The sequence below is a fragment of the Danio rerio genome, chromosome 10 (assembly GCF_049306965.1).
Source record: "Danio rerio strain Tuebingen ecotype United States chromosome 10, GRCz12tu, whole genome shotgun sequence".
Lineage (NCBI taxonomy): Eukaryota > Metazoa > Chordata > Actinopteri > Cypriniformes > Danionidae > Danio > Danio rerio.
This window is the reverse complement of record NC_133185.1, coordinates 37121763-37142184: the sequence shown is the minus strand read 5'-3', so window position 1 is coordinate 37142184 and position 20422 is coordinate 37121763. Positions and strand designations below refer to the sequence as shown.

The 20422-nt window shown below is 37.5% G+C and overlaps 1 protein-coding gene across 1 annotated transcript in view; it reads right to left on the bottom strand.

Moving 5' to 3' along the window:
- Positions 1-20422, bottom strand: part of lhfpl6 (LHFPL tetraspan subfamily member 6) — a 244844-nt gene that overhangs the window by 52179 nt on the left and 172243 nt on the right. The window lies entirely within an intron of this gene.

Here is a 20422-nt window from a genome sequence, read left to right as displayed (position 1 = left end):
CGTAACATTCTGTAGTGCATTGAATTATTATTATAAAGGCCATTTGGTGGATTCAGTCATCATACAGTAGGCATCCTCATGTTCATCAGTGACATGAAGTCTAAACAGTCTTTCCGTCATTGCACATACCAATTTTGCATCTTTTTGCACACTTATTTTCTCCAAACTGTACAGGTTTGCTGCATTGATAAAGCATTTGAGTTGATGCAATTTTTCAAGATTTTGTTGGATGAGAAACACATGGGATTGGCTATTCTACTTAGCCAATTAATGTAGACAAGAACAAATAAAGTAGTGACTGCAGGTTGAAGGTAAATAGTGCAATAAAAGTACCAATACAGCACCTTAAATGTACTCAAATAAAAGAACATATTTTTAAAGCTACTTATTACAATCCCTGAGAAAAAACAAACAAACACTCAATTAAAGTAGTTAGAGTATTTGTAATCTTCTCAGCACTGGGTTGTGGCTGAAAGGGCATCCTTTGCGTAAAACATATGACAGAGTAGTTGTCGGTTCATTCAGTTGTCGGCGACCCCTGATAAATCAAGGATTAAGCCAAAGGAAAATGAATGAATGAATGAAAATCTGTATTTTGTTACTGATTACCACCCCATAATCAGGACATTCCCACCTACAGCATCACTGCACCATTTCAGTTTACTCTCTGCTGCACTCCACTAAAGAAAAAAACATTACAGATGTTATGATGTTGGATGTAGCAATAAAGATAATAGTCTAAAAACGTCCAATGTCTGCGCCACTGTGTGTGGACGTTGTTGTTGAATAAAATGCTGAAGAATGTCGCTAAATAATATATATAGGCACAAAATATACTTTATAGGCATCCACAGAAAATAATTTTGTGTTTAAAAGACATCTAACAGAAATCCAAACAAAGATGTCTTCGCTAAAACAAAGCTAACTTTGTCAGTGAAAATCAAATAGACTTCTAATAATAGTGCAAAAATAGGCAGGAATGAATGAACACACACATGAAGTCTGTCCATACTGTCTATTTGATTACTAGTCTGTTTTTGGACTATTGTTAAATGTGTATTAGATTTTTACTGACAGCCACATTCAGCCTATATTTGGAAGTCTATCTAATGTCTTTAAAACACAAAACACTGGATCTTTAACTCTAAAGCCCTGCTTACACTGTGAGATTTCAGCCACGATTTTGTCATCTGAGACAAATTTGGGAAATCCTGAAAGATTCCTGAAATCCGAAAATCGTTGATCTATGATTGCTGGTTTGACATGTTCACTGACAGCCCGTTGCGATCAGATTGTTCCTTCGATGAAGTTCTGGCAGTGTCAGAAGATTTCAGGCACTTTCCTGCTGTGTGACAACAGCTGCGATTAGCATCAATCCAAAAACCAATAGGAGCTCCTAATTTGATGACGCAATCCAAGCTACAATTCAAATGACCGCGGGTAAATATCAAAACAGTTTTTTTCTTCATGGTGTTATTATTGAGACACTGTGTGCAAAATTCCCACTACAGATTGTTTAAGTTTGCTGTGAGGAATCATTTCAGAATGCGAGATAGTGAACTCCGCGGGTGTTTTCTTTCATGTTTGGCGCGTCTTCATCGTCGTTCAGTCTGACAATATGACAGCTGAGATCTTACAGTGTGACATAAGAGCCATGTTTGTGCAGTCTGACATGCAACAATCATTCTGGGGTACGTTTCCTGAAACCATCGTTCGCCAACTAAGGTCGCAGGTTCCGTCGTTACAAGCACAGTTTGTTGATTTGTCGTTTCCCAACTTCATCGCTCCAACGAACATTCGCAAACTTGAGCGCTTGCAACTACAGATCTGGGGCCTCATGTACGAAGACTTGCGTGGAAATCTTACTAAAACATTGCGTACGCACAAAGCTGTAAATGTGCGTACGCAGAAAAAAATTCAGATGTATGAAACACTGCGTACGCTGACTCTCACGCATATTCTTTTGTACATCCGAATGAACGTAAAACTGAGCGCAACATGCACGAGCACAAAACCCCTCCCTGCCTCCTCCCCCGTATGAATATGCTAATGACTATGCTAATGGCAAAACCCAACGAAAAAGCAATGGCAAAAGCAAGCAAAAAGAGAAAATTTGAACAGAATGTGAATCGGAGGTGCTGCTTTCGGAGGTAGATCGGAGAAAAGCGGTGTTATTTGCAAGTTTGTTTTTCGGAATTAACAACAAAAGAAAAAAAAATAGAGTGGGAGAGTTAAGCTGATGCGGTTGACACAGTTGGGTCTGAACATCGCACTGAGTGCATTAAAAAAAAAATAGTCTGGTTTATATCTGTAAACTGTTGCAGTACTCTGAACAGTCTCAGTGGCGCGCTCGTAAGACGCATGTGGTCATGTTTTGACACGTTCAAGCATGAACTCGGCTCGAATCCAGCGTCTGATGAACTCTATCTTCTTTTTTCCCCCCCGCTACATATCATATTTTGCCTACTATTTATCACGAGAAAGACTAGTAGGAATCAATAATAAGTTTGTGCATCATATTTTATTTGCACATTTATTGAATGGAAATGTTTCTGATTCACGCTTGCAAATTCATCTTCAGATAGTGTCTTTATAGCAATGTGCGTGCAGTAGATCGCTCAGATTACATTGGGAAAACAGGCGACCGCTGCAAATTGTGCTTTAATGTTTAGCTGGTCAAATGTATGGTATGGAAATCTTACATACCTACTAGATGAACCCGTCTCATACAGCTGCCATTGCAAGGCTCAGACACTTTGTAGAGAAGAATTTAACACAACTGCCTCTAGGCGTCGCCAATGGAAATAAAACAGACACGCACAAAAAATGTGCGTACGCCTGCCAAAAAGCTGCCGTGAACCTGCGCACATTCCCACGTTCAGTTCATTGTTAGTAAATCCAAACGTGAGCGATTCTGAGCGTGAAACCTTGCGTACGCAATGTTTTTGTGCGTACGCAGCGTTGATACATGAGGTCCCTGGAGCTGTAGTTTGAAACGTAGTTCCTGGTTGTATTCTATTCCTACTTATCCCCCCTATGCCCTATTAATTTAGAACCTTCTAACATTTAAACTTCCAATGATTAAAAATAAAAAAGCATTAAAGCAGTTTTAGCGATCTTCATGTTTACATTTGTGCTCTCTTCGCAGTGCACTTTGAAAATATTGATGTCATCTTGAACACAGCCTCAAGCGAAAGATATAGGTGGCCTATTATTTAAAAGCAGAATTTGTTACGTCTCCAAAGTTTGTGAAAACAAAAACCATACATTAATTATTTTAATTTATACTTATTAAGTATCTGTACTGATATGACATGGGCCTGTCGGTTAAAACTTTTTGCTGTGGTTTACAAGTGTCAAATTGTAAAAGTAAACTTTTCTAAAAAAAAACAAAATAAAATAAACAATAACCAACTTAATAATAATAATTATTATTATTATTATCATCATCATCATAATTAATATTAATATTATTAAATTATGATTTTTTATTTCCTAATATATAATAAATATTACATTTCATTTTATAATAAATCGCCTCAGTATTTATTTATTTATAAAGTTTTTATGATATTAGAATATGTGTTAAATTTTGTAAGTGATTTTAGAACAGGATATGTCATTCTCAATAACGTTTGTAAAGGAAACATATATGTGCCATTTGCCATTTCAGTTAATATAGAAAACGAGTGCATTCAATCTAATATTGGATTTTATTTAAATGAGTGTTTATGTAAAACAATATAATTTGCACATAGAAATGATGGGGTTCTTCTGTAAAAAAGTAGTTTTTCCACCCTGTTTAGAGTGTCATTTTGGGCGTTTTACGTTATAACTAACATGGTTCAAGCGATGGATCTGCGACCGAGAAACTATGCGTTTTGGGAAACACTCGTCACTATGGCATTCTTTTCCCAAACGATGCATCTACCATGGTAGTTCAGCCCTGAGTTACGTCGTTGTTCGGAAAACGCACCCCAGGATTATAAAAAATCCCAGAGTGTGAGCCGGCCTTTAAGTTTAACTGTGTTTCTGAAGGATGGGACATTACCAACACTAGTTAGTTAACAGACTTTATATTTTAAATACTTACATTTTCTGTAAAGATGGGGAATATTAAATATTGCAAATAGTGTAATGTTTATTTGCATAGACGTGCACATTTGCACCACTTTTTTTTATGAGCACACTGGAATTTGTTCAGTAAAAGTGTTTTCATCATAGTTTATGTGCATCTTTTCTTATCAAATAAAAAGCTTATCCTACTCAGTTATGCGCATATGTTGTTTTTGCGCATGTTCAAAATTTATGCACATCTTGGCGATTCCATCAACCTTTTTTTTAGTCGCTTCTCTAAAATGTGCATAAAAATAGGTGGATGGAAACATAGCTAGTTATAAGTTACTATATGGTTTTAAAAGTTTATATATCCACAATGTAAAAAATATGGGTTCCAGACTATTTCTTTATGTTGTCACAACACAGTTAGAGTTAACTTAATTGTTTTTACAAATTTAAGTGGATTAAACATGAAACAATTAAGCTGTCCCAAAAAATCTCAAGAATTGTGGTGCATCAGCTCATTTTTTAAATAAACTGTTTAAACAAGCATCAAAAATATATATATCTTTTGAATACACGAACACCAATCACAAACAGTTTTGCTTGAATAAATTCAGCTCAGCTACAAAATACTATGAAGCATTAAGCTACTAGCCTAAACAGGGAAACACTGACCGAAGTAGACCAAAGTATACAGTACTGTAATTCAGCTTCTACAGTATAAAAACAGGAGTTGCACACATTGGGAAAAGTCAACATGAGTCTGTGTAATTGCTGTGAATCAGAAAGGCTGAGGTGAGAGTGAAAGGTTTCCACTTGAAATAATGGAGTTACAATCAGCGTGAGGGGGGGTATTAGAGGTAGTGACTGGTGAAAGGGAGGCGACCCTGGGAGCGTTTTAAATGGGCACTGTTTGACTGGGGCCTCTGCCAACCCCAGCTAGGGTTCCATATGTGTGCCTTTATTAGAACGGGATTGAACTTAATCACGTTTGGCTTATGTTGCGCCCTGTGATTGCTGAGAGTAATTTTCAGGGCCAGCTGCTCTTACGGACTCCACACACTTCCCTTCGTCCCTTTTAGAGGGGACATATTATGCCTCTATTCATAGCACATTTAATAAATTAAGATAAACCTCTGGTGTCCCCAGAATGTGTTTGTAAAGTTTCAGTTTAAAATACCACACAGATAACTTTTTATAGCTTGTCGAATTTAGCCCTATTTGGGTAAATACAAAAACATGCCATTTTTGAGTATGTCCCTTTAAATGCAGCTGAGCTTTCAACACAATCTCACGGCAATTCGGCGGGTTTAGGGGTGGGGGTTGATGCCACGCCCCCTTTTTAAATCGTACATTTTCATATGAATGAACTCGTACGAATTAGCCACTAAACTTACAAGACGTAAAATAGTTATGTTTCCTCATGAGATCAGGCTTTACATTAATGTGTTTTAATGCTGGAATAAGTGTTCTCACCATTGTTGCATTTATTTGGTAATATCATTTTTATTCAATATTATTTTAATTGATTTTTCTTATATGGTTATATTTTATCATGTAATTTATTCCAGTGATCCAATGCAAATTTTCTGGCAAATGGTCTTTCAGAAATCATTCCATTATATTTGTGCAAACAATTAATTATTTAAGAAAACATGTTGGAACATTAAAATCCTTTGCATAGTTAACTAAAGAGCAAAAACAACAGCAAAAATTAGGAGTTCAGATGCAAACCCCTCTAAATCCATCAGACCTCTTTTTTTTTTGTAAATGAGCAATTTCTATCAGGCTCCTATAATTAGGTTCAGAAGTTTTATTTTATAGGTAATGAAAAAGTTATTAGCTGGTAAATAAAATTACTTTTTTTCAGAAATGTCACTTTAGACAATTCTTTGTTTTTAACAAGGTAGATTTTCTTTTGCATCAAAACCAGCTAAATCCACTTCTGCTTTTTTTTTTTTTTGCAAAAACCTCTAAATCCAACTATTGGGACAATACATTATAGTTAGTTGAAAATCACAAAATATTTAATTACAAATTATTTTACTAAACATAAAACACCAAATATAAAAAATTCAAAATATAAAAAATCTGTCAAGTAAGTGGTGGTTCATTCCGCTGTGATAAACCAGGGAAAGAGTAGAAGGAAAATAAAAGAATGAAGTCTGTAAAGTAAGTGCATTAATCAATAACATTAAAACTGACATCAATTAAATCTTAACAATCTGTTGTCATTCCTGATATTTGGGATTTAGATTTAATGTAGGTAGAACAATGTAAACATTGTAAACTTGGTAGATTCAAGTATTATAGTTTATGTAAAAACATTGTGAAACATCAATATTTGTGCATTGTCCAATATTATAAAAAGCTTAATATGAAAAGCTTATCAGGCGTATAGGTAATATGAAGTAATATAAATAATGTATAGTTTTATACATTACATTTATATTTAAAAAAAATAGCTTACATTAGCAAATAAAACACAAGGTCTACTGTGCAAAAAGGGGATGTCTCTCAGACACTTTCAGCAGCTGTCATTCATTCATTCTCACTATACTCAAGGTCTTGGTCTTGGTTTTTCGTCTCGTTTTCAATTTTCGAACAGTATTTTAACTTCGTCTTTCGTGAAATGGAGTTGCCGTTTAATGTATAGTAAATCGGACACATTTAAAGTAGCACCACTGTGCAAAAAAACATTAGGAATGCAATTTACACTTCCGACTGTACAGTGTGTTTTCTTTTTCTTATAATGCACATAGTTTTGAGGTAAGGGACATTTTCTTTTGCCATTCACTTACAGTCAGACAGTCTCATTCAATTGCTCAAACCCCATTTTTTAAAATCTAAATATCTAAATTGAAAGTGGAATAAAACAGTCTCCTTATAAAAGACATATGATTCACTTCACGTCTTCTAATCTCAGGACATGTCGGCTTTTGTTGGCGAAGGCAAGTAGTAGCATTTAGAGACTTTTGTGCTGACGCTGCGATTTAGATGATTTGAAGCAAAACTATTTGTTGAACATGTACTACATGCCTAACGCATTCGCTCAGTGTCCTTATCTCATTTTTGGCAGAACTGGCATTTAGCGGCTTTTGTATCTGAACTCTTCAAATGTTGCCATGAGAAAAAGTTTAGAATAAAAGTATTTCTAAAATCAATCAACAATCCGCCTTCTCCTTTCAGCAGACTTATTTGAGCATCCAGAACTTTAATAAATTCTCTAGCTCAATCTGTGATCTAATAATCTCCATCCTGTTCCTTCAGACTTCCTTTCAAATCCGTGTCCACTTTTGATTCCCGAATGAGGAAGGACGGGAATGCTTGCATCAAGCTTCTCCATAGCAACATGCCTGAAGCCTGTCCCGAAACGCCTGGGGGTCACAATGATGACAAAACAGTATTTAACTGAGCACGCTGCTCCGGCTGCTGACAAAAGAGCCGGAGGGTGGAGAGAGAGCAGCTTCACAAAAGTCCATTTACAGTACGGGTCAGTACATCTCAATACCTTTACAATTCCAGTCAAATTCTTTGTGTCCCCCCCCGCTGACAATAAGTATCTAGCCTACGCCACACACAATAGGACGGCCGGCAGTTTATGGTCTCCGCTGACATTAACCCAATAGATTTGGGCTCCTCTCCATTAAACTGCTCTTTCTTTTCTCTGTCACGCCATTAAAGTTCTCCCGTGTCACGCGGGTCATTTTGAGTTTGAAGCAATCTGAGAGCGAGAGATGCCTTTAACAATAATTAGTTCCTCTGTACGGCGGAACAATCAGCCCTTTTCTGTGGATTCTGCTGTTAAAGAGACATTAGCTCCCGTAACAAAGGGGGTCTCGGCCTTTGGAGCCATTCGCCTCACATTAGCTCATAGTCCCGCTTCCGTTTTCAGCCTGGCTTTGAGTCAGGACACGGCGATGGGAGAAATCTCCCTGTGAGTTTGAGCTGCTCGCATTATGCTCCCGTCCCAGTCTAATCCTGCTTTTACAGGGGTCAAAATGAGGTCAATCCTCTGAGCATCCACACAGGACATGATGCTGGCACTTCTAAAGATGGGAAATCTCGCACATAATCGGGGTCTTAGTTCGAAAGAATCTCGGGAAAAAGAAACAGAGGTGTGCTGAAAGACATTTTAAATCTTTTGGTTAAGAGCAAATTCGATTACAAATTGTTCATAAAGCCAAAGTAGTTTTATATTTCAGCTTGCGCACACTGGGGCAATTTTAGGCAGAGGAAACACACTGCATGAAATTATGAGTTCAAATATATAAATGTGGTTTGGCTGTCCTGTTTTCAAGGTGAGCGGGTCAAAACTGGAGAAATAACACTCCGAAACTTCTGAATTGAATTACGCTTAATCTGCCGCAATGAAGCAGCGCTATTCAAGCCGGATCGAAAATATTTATTTTCCTATGATATTTTTAGAATGAGGTAGGTTTTCAGCACCTCTGCATTTGGCCATAGGGTGCACATTCTCTTGTTTTTAAAGAAACTAAATATGATATAAATTAGATAAAGTTGTGTTTTTAGCCAAGCACACATCCTCCGAAATTGTTTTTGGTTTAAAATGCACAACATATAACCATAACCAAATATTATTATTAGATTGTTTTAAATTATCAGCACAGGTTTGAATTAGCTGAAAACAGCTTTAATATCAAGACATATATTTTTTTTATTTAAAAATAGTGTACTGTTTGTGTTGTGTGCGTTTAATGTAGGTTACAAAATTTAACATTTTTGTATTTTTTTTTACACAGTGCTGTAATCTCCAGTTCTTCTTGCACCACTTAAAGGTAGAGTCGAACTAGCATTTCTGGCATGGGAGATGAGCACAATATCCTCACTTTTATCTGAGCCACGGACCAATGTTAATTTAATTTGCCTTCAACTTAGTCCCTTTATTCATCAGGGGTCGCCACAGTGGAATGAACCACCAACTTATCCAGCATATGTTTTACAAAGCGGATGCCCTTCCGACTGCAACCCAGAACTGGGAAACTGGGAAATTTAGTTAATCCAGTTCACCTATATCACATGTCTTTGGACTGTGGGGGAAATCTGAGCACCCGGAGGAAACCCACGCGAACACGGAATGAACATGCAAACTCCACTCAGAAATGCCGACTGACCAAGCCAGGACTTAAACTATCGACCTTCAGGTGCCTACAGGTGATTGTGTAAACCACTGAGCCACCATGCTGCCCGTTACCAATGTAGCCCCTCTGATTGTCCTCACACCATTCCAAGTTGGTTTTGAACTGGTTTCTTTGATGTGGAAAGCTGGCACTCTAAGGACACTAAAGACTCTCCAGCATTAATGACTTGTGTCCCTCTTGATGCCAAGGGAGTGAAATGTATTAATAATTAATATAATTAATAGCTTACCACTGTCACACTCCCCTTTTAACAGATTTGCCAAACTAAGGGTTAGAAAGAATCAAAGGGCCTTGATCAGGGTCTGACCTTAACCTTACTCCCATCCGGACCATGCCACTAATTTAGGGGTGGCCAACCCTGTTCCTGGAGAGCCACCTTTCTGCAGATTTCTGTTGCAACCCATATCAAACACACCTGGCTGTAATTATCACGTGGTGTTCAGGTCATAATTAATTGGTTCAGGTGTGTTTGATATGGGTAGCAACTGAAATCTGCAGGAAGGTGGCTCTCCAGAAACAGGGTTGGCCACCCCTGCACTAATTTAACCACTCTGATTCTATTCAAACTGCTCTAACTGAGGATCAAATTCATCATTATGGTTGTGTAGGAGAACCGCAAAACACAACCCAGGCTCATTCTGATCATGTACCCCTTTATACATTTCTGAAGAGAGCAAAATACATCCCATACGATTTCACCAGAGGCCGATGTGTACGCTTTTTCAGATCTCAAATTTCTCTTGCGATTGCTATTCCTTCAGCTGTTCTCACATAAATGCACCAGAGGCCGCTGTCGACTGACTAATTTACTGATCGACCAACCCACCAATCACCCCACCCCCCCTTTCCTGAACCCATCCAATAGTAGAGTAAAAAGCAGCGACTGACACACCCTTTCCTAATCCAAACCCCAGTATTTTAAAAAGTAATCCAGAAAAAGAAAAGGCCCCTGATTTTTACCACATTCTCACCATTATTTACTTGTTTTTTTTATTTTTTAGCTTTTGTTTTTGTCTTACCCACTTTCTGGAACTGTTCTTCACAGGACCTGAACCCTGTTGTTGCAGTCAACTCCACTATGTGTCTCAAGTCCGCCAACATACGTGTCAAGCGACCGGACAAACTGATAGCAGCGGGAAAGCCGTTAATTTGGAGGTAAGCATTCAGCTGGTAAGCAGGAAAAGGAACGGCATCATAACGCCATATTGCGTTTATTTTAAAGACAAAATGCAGCCATACGTAGCTCTGGCTACATAATTCACGATCTCCAGAAACATAGGGCTACGTTTTCAGAATTAGCCTATGTTGGCAAAACAGCCGTCATCTTTCATTAGATTGCCTATTTAGGCCAGAGAAGTGAGAACTCAGAGAACTTTATTAGCTGCCATAATGATATTATGCAGTGCTGTTACCTTGTTACCAAGCTGGGGACTATTTTCAGGTGCTGTGTAATATCATTGTGCCTACTCCAGCCATTATACAGCAGCAAAGTCCTTGGTTATTTTGTTGAAATGAGCGTATAGTTCTAAGCCATATCAACTTAAAAAATAGCAACTTTTCTTCAATCTTAGTACACTATGTAAATACAGAAGAGTAAAGCTTTAAATAGGAAAATCATCAAAACTCTATTGAATTTTTGGAGCGAGTTGCTAATGATCTAATCTGATTCAATAATCTATGCTAAGCTAAAAGCGCTTCTGCCAAACCCAGAGCTTGGCTGAATGGATAAAAAAAAAGGTAAAACTCAACTGTTAAACTCTAAGGGACTTGTAAAAATGGAAATATTTCCAAAAAAAAAAGTGAAGTGTTCCTTTAAGAAGATCCCAAGGGCTCTGATCAGAGAGGCTGCCAGACTCAATATACCCCCTGCCCTTAAACCTTCCATCTGGGTCACAGCAACAATGTAACCCCTCCAGTCTTGCACCACTCCAAGCCTACATTTCTGGCACGGGAGGTGGGCACGTTAACGAGGACACTAAACTGCAGCTCTTAATGTCAGTCACTAGTGTGCTTCTCGAGGCCAGGAGAGTGAGGTTTACCGCATAACTCTTTACTAGCTGGCCTCTGTTACGGTACACTCAAACCTCACTCCCACCCGGGTCATGGCACCAATCTAGCCCCTGCAGGTTTACTAATAAATGCTCCAAGAGGGATTTAGACTGGCAACTCTAACATTGGAGGGGTTGCTCTAAAATGCTGGGTTGTTTGGTCATAAGAAAAAGCATAATTATTTTACGGATTGGCAGAAAATTGCCTAACTCATATCATTATATGATTTAATTTGCATATGCACCCCAATGCATATTTCCAATAAGAGATGAGTAAATTGTACTGAAATGTAAGATTAAGATCATACAAATGAATATGAATTAGCCACTAAATGAAAAAAAAGTTACAAATTGGCATGAGATTGCGTTGTTTTAGACCCAACTTTTGGTCACATATGAACAAATCCAACTGTTTGGTTAAAAAGTCTAATTTACTTAAATCCAATGTAACCCATTACTTTTTCTCCTGCTGGAGATCATCAGTCTGTTTATCCATCAGCCAAAGAAGGATTCTATCCGTTGTTCTGTTCAAAAAAAAAAATGGTCCTGATATGGTTGGATCTTACTTGAAAACTCTTATCTACGGGACATTATTAGTTTGGAATATACCACAGCCAGATTAAATGGTGCCAGTTTTACTGTACAGTTTTCATGTTTCAATCCTGATTTTGTCTATTATTGAACTTAGGGTTAAGTGATGTCGAACTATTTGGTATTGTACAATGTCTAATGTGAAACATCGTAATAGACGATGGCATCATTGTCGTAGTCGACAGTAAATTAATTATTTATTAATTATTTATTTTATTTATAACAAATTAATTATTTGTAGCCTACCGTTTCAACTGCCTGACCCGCATGGTCTTTGTTTTACCCGTACCCAAATCATAAACAAAAAAAGATAAGTTACACACAAATTACCACCTGTCAATCCCTTTTTCCACATGATTCATTCCACGTGGCATGAATAGGCGGAGTGATCTGTGTCGTTATAATGGTGTTGACAAACTTGGTTGGTAAAAAAAAGGTGCACAACCAACAGTATCTGAGGTTTTCAGTAAAATTACTGAGTACAACGGTGAAAGTAAAAGATTGAAGCAGTGTACTGAAGCTGTGACACGTTACCTGATAGATTCAAAAGACAAAAGAGTCATTAGATAGAGGCAAGATTAATTAAATATCACCTTTAACAGCTATAGTGAGACGCCATCCAGCGGTACATCCTTGATAAACTGTCCAACGTGTACTGCTTTTTGTTTTTTTTTTTGTTTTTTTGCTCAAATCGCCCGCTGACTGCCTGGAGCTCAGATGTGCACATATGCACAGAGTGTGTGTGTGTGTGTGTGTGTGTGTGTGTGTGTGTGTGTGTGTGTGTGTGTGTGTGTTTGTGTGTGTGTGTGTGTGTGTGTGTGTGTGTGTGTGTGTGTGTGTGTGTGTGTGTGTGTGTGTGTGTGTGTGTGCACGCGCGGTCACGTGATGTGTTTTTTTAGTGGTATAGTGTGAAAGGAGGACTTTTGAGATGGATGTGAATTGTTTTTGTTCTAAAATGCCATTTTAAAAATAAGATGTATTAGTGTAAATGGGGCCTAAGTGTGTATTTTTTGCAAGCGGGTTGCTGCTGCTATGGGGGCGGAGCAAAGGAATGTGATGCCGGCTTAGCATCGTGATGTCTATCAGCCATCTGTGATGGACGATGGCATTGTCTATCGACCCATCCCTAATTGCACCTAATTACTGTTTTTATTATATTTGATCTTCTGTTGGGTGGATCTCGGGCTTTGTTGTATATAGTTCAAAATCTAATTTGTTCATTTAAAAAAAAAAAGAATAAAAAAGTGTAATTTACATATCAATGACAAATAATCCAACAATGGTTTGTCCATATTTGACTCAAGGTTGGGTTAAAACAATGCAGCATTTCTTTGAGTCTAGCGTTGATCCCTAAAGTGATTCCATCATGGATGGCAGGAACACTTCACTTACAGAGCTCATTTCTAGCCGGCCTCTGTTACACAGGCTATCAGTATCTGCCAAAATGTCTATTTCAGTTGTGTTCCCGTTATAGTTACTTGTGTCCGTCTATGATTAGTGGCCTACACTTCAACCTCATGACAGGAAGACCTTTGCTCTCTTTTAAAGGTGTGTGTGACAGGTATTGCTACTGGCTAAGAGAGTAAGTGTTTGTGTAAGACAGATTGTGGGACTTCCACATTCCCAGCACATCCATGTTAGCCGTCCTAGTTTAACGGGGTACCCAGTCATGTGTCTTCTCACTCATCAGTTGAAAGTCCCTGGTGTTGATGATAGCTCAGGACTCTTTGACAGAGAGAGGACAGGGGCGACCAAAATCCCAAACCCCCCCTTCAGCTGCCAGGACAGGGCACACAACTGACAGAGGCGTCCTTGAGTCTGTCGACAGAACTAGCTGTGGGTGCTGAGGTTCCCCTCCCACCTGCATAAGATGGCTATTTCCTCTCTTTTTCCCCTACCTGCCCCCACAAACAGGACAGAACTTAGACATGTACAGAGACCAGCCAGAGCCCGCTTTACACCTTTTAACAGTCCCACATTAATGCTGGGAACAAAGAATTCCCCTGCAATGATTTAAAAGCACTACATTATAATATCGGAATATAATGGCGTACTAAGGTTCAAAACCTTGCTGCATATTTATCAGCTCCAATCATTTTTCCTACGACCAGTGCTTAATTTTAGCCAGATCTTGCCAAATCCTTTTCCGGGAAATGTCAGATATTTGTGTTTTACGTTCTGTTTTTTTTTTTTTTTTTTTACTTTATTCAGCATTAACTTTTGTGGTGAATGCCTGCATGTGTGTGTGAGAGAGAATGTCTGAGTGAAAAAGAGCAGTTCAAAGTTGTGTGGATTTTGTGAGTGTGTGTACACACGTAAAGGTTGTCACTTTCGACCGATCATTATTACATCCAATCATATTCGACCAATTACCATTTATGACCAATCAAATTTGACAAATCCCCGCACTGATTTCTTGACTACCGCAAATAAGCGAAACTTTCTTAAGCCTGATTTATACTTCTGCGTCAAGTTACCGGCGTAACCCACGGTGCAGGCAACGCGCATGGCTGTGCATTTATACTTCTGCGCGCTGTCTCTGTTGGTCTGCATTAACACTTTCGAAATGCTAGTTGGCAGTGAGGTGTAAATGTTCCTCTGTGTCGAGTTTCTTCGCTGCTTTTTTGCTTTTCCTGAACACTTCCGGGATGTACAAGTGGCGCAAACTCGCTCATTTTGAGGCAGGAACAGGCGTACGTGCAACAACTTTAACTATGAGGTAAACACAAAACAAAACTTTCCATCCGGAGCTCCTTCACGGGACTCCACACTTATAAACAATCGCTACATTGGGTTCGTGCCATTCGCGCGGCTCTCGGTCCCGCCCAGACTAAAGCCGACCAATCACAGAGCTTACGCTACGCGTTGTTGCGACATGTAGTTACATTTTTTGAGAGGTTCACGTCAGTGACGGCGACGGCCACGGCTGTAGCATACGGCGGTGTTTGACGCAGAAGTATAAATCAGCCTTTACTTGTCAACTTTTTTACGTTTACAATCACTCTTATTAGTTAGCAGCGAAAAAAAATACTTTCATAGTGGCCTCCCTTAATAATACTTGTATTTTCAAAATTCCAAAGAGGCAGTCAAGCAGTTATTATTATTTTTTTAAACCACAAGTAAATCTAATAATGAGCCTGATTAAAAGAGATCTCAAGAAGATCCTGGATCAGGATAGCAGGAGACAGAAGCTAAGCAATTCAAGTTAGAAGTAGTAGGCCATCCGGGTACTTCTCGCATACTGATTTTCAAATTCTAAAAATTCAGACATACTACTCGGCTCAAATACAGAGTTTAGCATACTATATAGTAAGGAAGTATATTTCGGGATGCAGTCATTGTCTATTAACCATGGGTGGTTGAAATGTGATTGGCTGCCTGGATATTAGCATTAACAGCATTAGCTGGTGAGTGTCAGACTGTCAGTAAAAAGTCATGCTGTGTATGAGATTGTTTTATAGACGAATTACTAGTTTGTAAACATTCAACAGATCTTCAACTGAACAAAAACAGGAGCGCTAGCATTTACAGCAAGGGAATGACATTCGATGCGGTACAAAGTTTGTTGTTGTCTAAGAAATAAGTTATATTGATTACATATTATATATATTAATACATTATACTTTCAGTATATTATAACAGCTTGTCACCCAGTCATAAGCACAGTTATTCGGCAAAATTAACACTAAAGTGGGCAGCATTCGTCTGACAGGTCCATTTGCAATAGCACTCTCCCTAAGGATATTGGATAAGACGAAATGGTCAAGCATCCAGCACAAAATATACAATCTCATTGAAGCTCCAACTGATTTTACAAGAGAAGTTAATGGACTTAAAGTTTTTCAGTGTCTGCAATATTGTTCTGTGTGATCATGAGCATAATGCTCCATGAATACCAGACTCAAAACTTTGTAGTGCTAAAAACCGAGGTTCTGCCTAGCCAAAGACAAAGAAAGAAAACAGAACTGTACAAGGCCTGGGTAATCATCAACGAGCAAAAAAACTACATTCTGACAGTGAACTGCATCTGTACTGCAGGGTATGGGAACTTGCACTTTTACATTTAATTCTAAGCATTCAGTGTCTGCAGTTTAATAAACCATTTTTAACTCTTTTTGCTGAAATCATTGCTGCAATCAAAAATGAGTAACGTGTATGATTCAGCATAGCGTGAACTTACCTGATATAACATGAGAACTGTAGAGTCCAGCATTTTAATCAGGTCCTCACTCAATTCAGCTCCCTTTTAGCCAAAGACTTCTGCTGTTGGCATTAAAAGCAGTGGGGTGTACGATAAAACTTAAGACTATTCTATTTTTGGACTTCGAATTTGCACAACATGACATGTTTGCTATTGCAACCGGTATTTTTTTTTTTCTACCGGGCACCCGTGTGACGTCATGTTTTACATAGGTTGGTAATTCCTCTGTGGGTCAGGTTTCAAGTTAGTTTCAAGGCCTGTAGTGTAAACCCTAATCTGCATCAGTGTCTGGTTTAACACTGATAGGGAGGACAGGAAGTAATGCTCTTGCTGCTACTATCTGTAAATTGTATTTGGGTTGTAATGGCCTTTAAAAGTGATGTACGAGCATGTTGCTTCCTTCTCAGCGGTCCCTTTTTACAAATGATTTTCTGTCACAGGATTTTCCTCTTCATGTAAGAAAACAGCAGCGTTGTTCTTGGCCTGAGAGCAGTCTCCACATGAAAAACCCTTATGAGTCCATGACAACAGCTTGGCGAGCTAACAAGGCGAAACTGTTCTGTATACGAACTGCGCACTTTCATCATTAAAATCCTCTCAAAATACGTGCTAATCACCCCCGCACTGATTTCTTGACTACCGCAAATAAACTTAACGCTGCAAACCTCTGAAGTTTAACCGGCCTCTCTGTCTGGCTTTTCTGTCCGAGTTTGTGCTCTTACAGTCACGGTCAACATCGAGAACATGTGCTTGCCTGATGACCTCAAAGTGTTAAAACAGAGCTGAAGCCAAAAGTCTTGTCTTAACGCTAACCCCTTGAAAATCCCTTTCCGCCCTGGCCGTACCATGAGACGCAATTATGGGAGAAATTTGAAAGCGAGCCTGAATTGTTTTCATGAAATGTTTCACTCCATCTACCTCATCCTTTCTGTTGCAGTAAAACCCTGAATAAAACAACAGTCATACTCACGGGCCCTTGAGTAATGGATAATTAAACGCTGGAATAAGTTGAGCACGTTGTGCCAAGCGCTGAGGTTTCGCTAGTGCTATTTATTAGCCTGTGATGTCCAAACAAACACTTTCTCAGGGTTTTTGAGTTTGAGAGACCAGTTCTTGTGCACTTAGTCGGAACAAAAACAAGTGTGAGATGATTTATAGGAGCGTCACCAGTAATTGTGCTAAATTGTTATTTGCTCAAGACGAGGAACTTAAATTAAAGACAACTATGTTAAAACTGTAGATAGAAACAATTAGCCAGTGCGGTTTTGTTTTTGCAGTTCTTTACAATAAACCAATATAATCCAAGTTCATTTAAAGTACATTTATGCAACCATATGTGAGGTATGCTTTAAGTATGTGCTAGAAGTATACATGCAAGTGTGCTTTTTCTTATACCCTTTAGTGTATGAGCAGTATTTGTAGGATACTAGTAAGTGTAATTTGTTGTGTGCAGAGATGGGAAGTAACAAAGTACAAATACTTCATTACTGTATTTAAGTAGATTTTTTTTTCTGGTATCTTTACTTTACTCCACTACTTACTTTTCTGATAACTTTTTACTCACATTTTTACACAAATATCTGTACTTTCTACTCCTTCCATTTTTAAATCAGGCTCGTTACTTTCATTTTAATGCATTTTTTGCAGTGCGCAGCTTTTCGGCATGTTTATGCTGAGTGATAAGAAGCGTTTCGGATCACTGGTAAACAAGAGAAACATTTCTGTTTAAATCTGGCTCTCAAATGGGGTTAAATTATTTTGTCCTCTTCTAAACTTTTAGTCTAATACCAAAAAAAAAAAAAACTTTAACAATCATGTACTTTTTATTTGTCAGTATTTGTACAGTTAGTACTAAAGCAACAATATACATTCTGAACACGTTATGAATTGAGATTTCTTTTCTTTGTTTCCAACAACTTCATATTTCCTAGTACAGAATTGATACGGTTTTATAGTTTTAACATGTTATATAGGCTACAATGTTATCTTCATTTAAATTTGTTAGATAGATTAGAACAATACAAGGTGATTAATGAATAAAAATATGATGCAAAACGATCGATTTATCACATGAAAAAAGATTATGTATATATATATATTAACCGCAATAATGACTTTATCCGATAAAACAAAGTGAAATCATATGGGCTGCAAGAGTTGTTGTTTAAAGAAAATGAAGCTGCTTTAGTATAATGCAAAAAACAAAAACAAATGTATTCAAATCATTATCAAACAAAAAAGAATTAAAAAATGAAAAAAATAAAAATATGTTTTTATGACAAAATAAAGTGTTCATTTTTAATACATTTATTTGTTATAAAAATATGGCCTACAGAATTATGTTCTAGAGTATATGAATGAGTATGGCAGCTTTTCTTAACAGCCGTAAAGTTAAGTTTTGTGTCCAGCTGATGATTGACAGGGCAACTTTTTGAGCAGTGTTGTTGAACAATACTGAATAATGATGTTTGCTTGGCTATTTAAAAAATAAGTAAATACATTTTTTAAAATGTACGTTATTTTGTATAGATGTAGATGAGCAGTGTAGTTATCACCGTAAAACCAAAACAGGTATAGTAATGAATACTTTTTACTTAAGTACATTTTTGAGCCCGTACTTTACTTTTACTTGAGTACAAAAGTGTAGCGAGTAGTGAGTACTTCAACTTTTACCAGAGTTGTTTTAAACATGAGTATCTGTACTTCTGCTTGAGTAAAGCAAATGTGTACTTTTGTCATCTCTGGTTGTGTGTTCTTATACTTGCAAGTTTACTGTTGTCATGTACGGGTTGCAAGTAGTTTACTTGTTGGGGATTAGTTAATTTTGAAAGTAATGCATTACAATATTGAGTTATGTAACTAGTTACCGTAGTGTTAGGTTTTTTTTTTTTTGTGTTACTTTTTCTTACCTGACTGAAGCTTGATCTCTTTCAAGACTTGCAGGAGTTTATTTTTGTACTCTATATATATATATATATATATATATATATATATATATATATATATATATATATATATATATATATATACCGTTTGTTTACAAGATTGTTAAAGGATGTTGTTTAGATGTGTTGTTAAAAAGCCAAGAAGAACAAAATTTAGACCAATATCTAAGCTTGAACTACTGCTTTTAGAATATTTATTAGAAGTAAAAAGCCTGACTGATCCCGTTACAATACTGTTTAGTATACTTTCAGTCTAGCTCAAAATCTTTGCTTTGGTACGCTTTTATGGTGGTTTCCACTGTCAAAAGGTGCCAAAAAGCGAACCGTACCATACCATTTTTCGAAAAGGTACCTAACACGACAAAAGGTTATCAAAAGTTGAAGCTACACTCGCAGCTGAACTATTTTGGTTTACAGAGATATGTCACTTGCTCGTGTACAAGCCAGGAGAATAAAAACAAAGAATTTGGCGTTCTTAAAAACACAGCCGAGACATTACACCATAATAATATATACATATAAGAACAAACCATGGACGACCCAATCTCAAACAAACCTTGTCGTCGTCTTTATGAACAGCCACAAAATCTGCTAGGTCCTGTTTTTGTTTTACGAAGCCGTCTAAAAGCGCGAGCGGTTTCACCTTCTCCAGAGAGCTCGCATGCACTCACCACAAGATTATATTTGAAATATTGAACTTGAGCTGATGACAATATCGTGCACGTGATTATTGAAGTGCTTCTGACATCCGATTCTTTCAGAAATAGATAAACACAAGAATAAAGTGCGAAAAAAACAGAGCCAGTGATTCTTTCAGCAATCTAAAATATAAACAAGCTGCCATGTTTAACTATTATCATCACCTTTTGGACTGTTATGAACTCAGAATGACGGACTTACTTTTTAACAGAAGTGACATGTGCTGGTAAAAATTAAAGACACAATAGAGAGGTTTGCACTGACTGTAGGCTATATTTAATGTTGTTTTTCAGCACAAATGAGGACTAAATGTATGTTGTGTGTAGTTTTTCTGTAATTGGGAACATATCAGAGACCGTAAGGGTCTGAATGTTCATATATGTTGCATTCATTTATTTACTTTAAATAACTGCAGACGTTACAGTAGGCTATTTCGCAGTCATTGATCTGCAGTTATAATCAAATCATGTTTATAGAAAGGTTGGTAATAAACATTTATACACAAGTATTTATGTGTATAAAGCATCTGTTTTTTGAGAAGTGTTTAAGTGAACGACTCGTACAGCTTTACTTTAAAATTTCCTCGAGCAAGAATGATGTTGACTGAAACCGTTGGTACCCTTTTGGCAGTGGAAACACAAGTCTGATAAAGATGACCCATACTGTACCACTCAGTGGAAACGGGATATTAAATAAACGGAAAAAAAAGTCTCA